Source organism: Podarcis bocagei (genome assembly GCF_964188305.1).
Source record: "Podarcis bocagei genome assembly, chromosome: 15".
In the NCBI taxonomy this organism is placed as follows: domain Eukaryota; kingdom Metazoa; phylum Chordata; class Lepidosauria; order Squamata; family Lacertidae; genus Podarcis; species Podarcis bocagei.
The window spans coordinates 3,817,503-3,823,502 of NC_138141.1; positions in this window are offsets into that span (position 1 = coordinate 3,817,503).

A 6,000-nucleotide genomic window follows, 5' to 3' on the forward strand; every position below is an offset into this window, starting at 1 on the left:
TATTTGCATGGCACTGGAAGGACATTAAGTTGGCGCCAGGTATATATGCCTCTGCTGAGGTCATTCTACACCCTGGAGGGCCAACTGAAGGTGAATTTCATGCTCACCTGCTTTGTAATATCCTGGAGGAGCAATTCATGTGCAAAATGTGTGTAAACGAACTACATACAGCATGTGCAGAATATAACCGGAGCTGAAAGATTTCCCTTCCTTCCCGTTTTAATCACATCATTGGTCATTATTGCCCTCCCTTTTCATTACACAGACTCATTTACTGGAGCCCCTCATTTTACTGGCACTTATATTTTCCCATCTATAGTCACATGAAATCCAATGCATGATTTATGTTTGGTTTGTTTAATAAAATCCCTTTTAAGATGATTTGCTTCTTTTCAATTAGGCCATATCTAATTTTCTCCTGGAGGAAAAAAAGAAGAATAAGATTGGCAGCCAGCAAAATAAATATGTCCAGGATTTCTTACCTTGTGCTGAATTGCAAATCAGCTACATACATTTATGGAAGATGTGCAAGAATCACCACAGGCTGCAATCCTAACTGCACTACCCTGGGAGTGAATTTAATAGGACTTCTAAATATGCATGGTTAGGCTTACACTGTAAGGCTGCAATCTGACACTCACTTACCTGGAAGTAAGTCTGATAGAACTCAGATTTCCTTCTTAGTAGACATGTATAGGATTCTGATGTAAGGCTGTATTCCTATTCACGCTTTCCTTGGGGTTAAACCCACTGGATTCAATGGGGCGTATTTTTCAGTAATGGGCCAGAATCTTTCATATCCCTATCCATAACAAAGCTGAATCCCAAGTCTGTATCCATCACGACAGTTGTTCACATTGATCTCATTACCCTTCTCATTACTCTCTTTCCAACCTCCTCTGCTGCCAGTATTCAAACTGGAAGCTCTATTGGGGCAGAGAATGTTGTAGAGCAAAGGATACTTTTCACAAATGCTTGGCTGTCATTATTTTGGTCCAATTATATTTTTTTTAAAAAAAATCCAAGATAAGGATTGCCTGAAATGTGACATGCTCTAATCAGAGCACTATCATTTTCATCTGCCCAAGACTCCCTTGGCTGACTTTATTAAAACAACAAAAAACAGAGGAAATGTGGACAACCCTGTGGGTTTTGTATGTTGCACTGTGTCATTGTGATGTGTACTTGCGTGATACACCCCCCACACCCCCACAGAGACACTGAATTATGGAGAGCAACCAAGCCTGCACTTAAGCGGTGGGCAGGACACCAAAGCCCAAAAGCTTTCATCTTCATTAACCATGATTAGATGTGGCGGGTCTTTTATCAACCTCCATCCTCTGATATTCACTTTATTAAAAAAAGTCCATCATGCCAAGCCTCATAATGGAATTGGCAAGGAAGGAGAGTTAATTTATTGTGGCTGAAGAGGCAAGAGGGAGGTGAGAGGGAGGAAAATCCCCCGCCTTCTCCCCACACATAGCAGCTTCTTCTGTGAGGAAGACAGATTCAGGAGGACACACAATGTTTGTGGTTATGGTGAGCTTGGGACATTGCTGTACAAATGAAAGCAGCAAGTGAGGAACATTTCTGGATTCCCCTCCCTCTATTTCTCAAACGAATAAAGCAAAATTGAGTCCAACCCATGTAATAGCAGCCACAGCTCAGTGGTAAAACACCTGTGTGTGTTTTTCGTATGGAAGGTAGAGATGGATAATTAGGTCAATTTTCCATTTTTCAACCTTATGTTCAGGCCTCTCTATTTCTGCATCAGTTTCCAAAAATTCATACTCATTTATGTTTATTATAATGTTTAACTACAGTTTTGCGAGCACTTCTCTCTAATGTACATCGTTTCCTCTAATCTAAGCATTTTCTGTAATCTAGGCTTTCCTGTACACATGCCTTGCTTGAAGAACTGTGCCGCAAAATTCAAAGAGGGATAGCTGTGCTTCCATTTGCAGATTGATTTGGGAAGTACAAATAACTAGGTGCGCTCAGATTGAGCAGGATCCTATGCACTTGTTTCAATAGTGCAAGGATTTATGCTTTCAGAGCACAGCTTTCCCCATCCATCGCCTCATGCTTGCACCCCACACACTCCCCCAATCACCTCTAGAGGGTTATGGAACCCCTAGAATGTTCCATTGTACAAGCAGAAATCACTGTGTTGGTGGGGCATTCACATAGCATGACTTTGGATTCAGCCCATTAAAATATGAACTGTGCTAATTTTCTCCCTCATCCTCCCCCATCTCTAGTAGAAAGTTCCTGGTTCAAGTTCTGCCATCTCCACTGAGTGGGTCAGGAAGCAGATGAATTAGATTAACATCTGATCTCTTGAAAGTATCTGGACCGTTACAGACCACCAACTGTGAATGCTACAGAGTAGCTATCAGGCAGATTCGAGAAAGATTAATGCATTAAGGAGTGTCACCAGCTGTAAGGAGCAATGCTTAATTCTTGGCAGGGGAAAGATTTCCATCAAGCAGAGCTGTTAAAAGGTGTGACAATTTATGTTCTTGTTTGTGCTCATATGTTATATATATATATAGAGAGAGAGAGAGAGAGTGAAATGTAAGGTTTATATTCTATTACTCCTGTTTCATCCCTTGCTATTAAAAGAAATTGCATTTGAATGAGAGAAGAAATTTTGGTAAATTTTTTGTGAGCAGGGTGCAGGGTTTTTTGGTGTGCTTTTGGGGGTAGCCAGGGCATGTTTGTGGGCGTCCTTGCTTTCTTTTCTTTTTTTTAAAGAATCTCACCAATAGTCTGCATTCTGCAGCCTTCCTGGGTGCCAAGACTTTAGTTAAAGGCATGGGACTTTTCAGATCAGAACGTGTGGGCAGCTGGGGAGGCTGCAGAGTGGTGGAGAAATGATTTTGTAAAAGAAAGCATACAACACCAGCCTTGCAACAGTGAGGTAAGCCCCAAAAGTCTCCCTGGCTGAAATTTGAAAGAAATGTTCAAATACCTTGTGAACAAGGCAGCAAAAATAGTAGCTTCTTTGACAGGGGAAGAAACCTTCCAAGAAACTGCAGGACAGATCTCAGCACAACACTAGTTCAACCTTGTCACTGGTGCTTTCAGGACAGGTTTGATACAGACTGGAGGCAGGGGAACCATGCTTTTTTGTCCTGAGTTACTTGCAGGAAGGGGTGGATAACAATGAAAAAAAACAGATCGTTGCATCGTCTTTTTTGTATTCCTCATATAGCTTGTGTTGGTGCTGAGATGTCTCTGTGCAATCCAGATCTCCCATGGGAACTGCTTTACAAAGGATTTTGTTGAGTCAGCCTTTTTTGGGTCAATACAGGTCTAAATTTTTCTCAGTTCTCCTCTTGAGGCTAGATTTCTATCTATGTTGGCAAAGGTCAAGGAGAGAATTGTTACAAAATTTCTCCTTTCTCCCAGAGACCAACCTGGTAAGCTGTCTTAGTTAATTAGGGATCAGGGGGAGGGAATTTGATTCTGTTCAAAACAATAAATGAACCAAAACACAGCTAACCTTCAAAATTTGCATGTCTCCAAATTTTTCAATGCAGTTCTCCAGTCGAGTAATGGGTACAAAGATGCATATACTGGAACAAAGTGTTTGCATGAATGCATATTTTAGTGAAAATGACATACAAAATGTAATAACATGACATTGCATTAGGGAAATTTGCTTTACAAAAGTGTGCATATTGGGGGGGGGGGATGACACACAAACACCAGCACTCATGCCACCTTCCAAAGCCAGCTAAGCAAGGCGCCAGGCTTTGGGAAGGTGGCATGAAGCTCTGGCAGGGTCCTAGAGCCTTACCATCTCTTCCACAAGCTGGGCAAGTGCTAACTTTGCTTTGGGAAGGAGGAGGGAGGACTCTAGGACCCTGTCAGAGCCCCCACCCCCACTCCTTTCCCAAAGCAAGTGCTTACCAGGGTTTGGGAAGGAGGTGGGAAGGTACCCTCTCTGCTCAGCACCCTGTGTGGAGAACCAGTTGTGCTGCCCTAAATCCACCTCTGCTGAACTAAGAACAAAGTGTAAAACATCTGTCACTTGAACTTACTTCATTCAAATAGCCATCTTCTCTGTGCTCCAAAGTACACAAGACACTATTGGTGGGATTAACAATACAGCCTTCCCTACTTTGTGCCTGAAGATGCTGTTGGACTCCATATTCCATTATCCCTGGCCACCAGCCATGCCAGCTGGGGCAGATGGGAGTCCAACAACTTAAGGAGGACCACAGGTTTCTCATCCCTAGATAAGTGGGAAGAAAGCTGCAGCAGGTATTATTAAAAATCAAGCACAATGATAGCCCTCAATCAATGAAAGCATTATCAAGCATGATCATGGCACCAGAATCTCTTGAAGACCTGTGGCCCTCCAGATGTTGCAGGACTACCATTTCTATTGGCACTGGCCACTGGCCTTACTGGCTGGATTTGATGGGAGCTGGAGTCCTACAACATCTGGAGAGCCTTGAGTCCCCTATCCCTGGATTAGGAGAAAGTAAGTTGCAGAAGGCAGTATTGAAAATCAAGGCATTTAAGCACTTGATTTGCAAAAGCATTGCAGACCTTCCTTGGCAGCCTGTTTCCTGTGTGCAGTATGACATCTCTCATCTTGTTGGTCATCTGGGACCAACTGCTTTGGCAAGCGACAAGCAATTTGGCATCTGACAGATGGAAATGTCAGTACGATGATGTCTCATGCAGTCAGCAGCAGGAATTGCAGTCTCTCCTCTGACTTGCACATCACTGGGGAAGGTAAAAAGCTTTGGCCTGTGCCTGAGTTTACCTTCCATCTCAGTCTATTCACAGACATAGTAACATAGCCAGATGATGGGAGGGGCTCTATGATAGTGGCATTGCTTCTGCATAGGGCAGGGGTGATGAAGATCAGTCCCATGCGCTAAGGGGCTTCTCCAAGCCTCTCTCCAGGCTGTAGAACTCTTCCCATGCTACACACCTCCCTAGACAAGGCCCTCGCTGGCACTGACGCACAGTCTCCTTTTGTGTGTGAAACATGTCCCTGAATTCTGACAATGCAGTTTGCTTGCCAAGATGGAGGGGACAGAGGGTAGTGTGAGAAACTAGCCTGTTGTACAAAGAAAAATATATACTGTATACCTCTGTTGCTTTTGCCTCCGACCCTGACTGCCACTGGCATGTGGCCCCCAGAAGGTTGTCTAGAAAGGAACGTGGCTTTTAGGCTGAAAAGGTTCCCCATCCACAGCACTGGGTAAAGAGCAGCCAAGCTCCCCATCACCTCTGGGGTTTTTCACTGCTGCATCTCTATTTGATGCAGCCAGCAAGCAGCAGTTGCCTCTACTTGTACCCAGTTTGGGGCCTTGTTAACTTCACAGCCTGAAGAAGGAGTTTCTCTTCAAAATGCGATCACCAGGCTCCAGTCCTGTTTGCTACAGCTGCCCTACCACTCAGAAGAATTTACTTGCGTCAGAAATAATGAAAATATATCATTAATTGTAATATTGTACTTATTTTGATGATTCTGGAGTACCGCTTGCATGTACTGTATGCTTTCTAATAGCGGGTACATTGTGAAGTATACATTCGTTGTATTTTGTTTTAACTCCTGTTTTTTTCTATTTGTGTATCTTTATCTGAGACAATATATTCTTTGTTTAAACCTCTATTTAATCGTTATTGAGGGGCCAGCCACTGATATTAAGTTAAAACAAATAGCATTGTGGCAAATTGGAGACTTGTATTTATATTGTTTTCAAGAAATAAACAGGTATCATTTTCCAGTTCACCCTTGGCTCTCCAGCTGGGCATCATACTGATACCCTCCAACATTCCTCTGATGGAAACCTGATGCTCACCTGCAAAGAAAGCCAGGGAGCGGCATATAAGAGGAAGAGCAGAGCAGAGCAATCAGCCTGCCTCTCAATGCCAGATGCTGGGAATTGCCAGTGGGGGGGGGGATGGTGCTGCATGTGGGTCCTGCTTGTGGGTTCCCCATGGCCTCTGGTAGGCCATGATTGGCCTCTG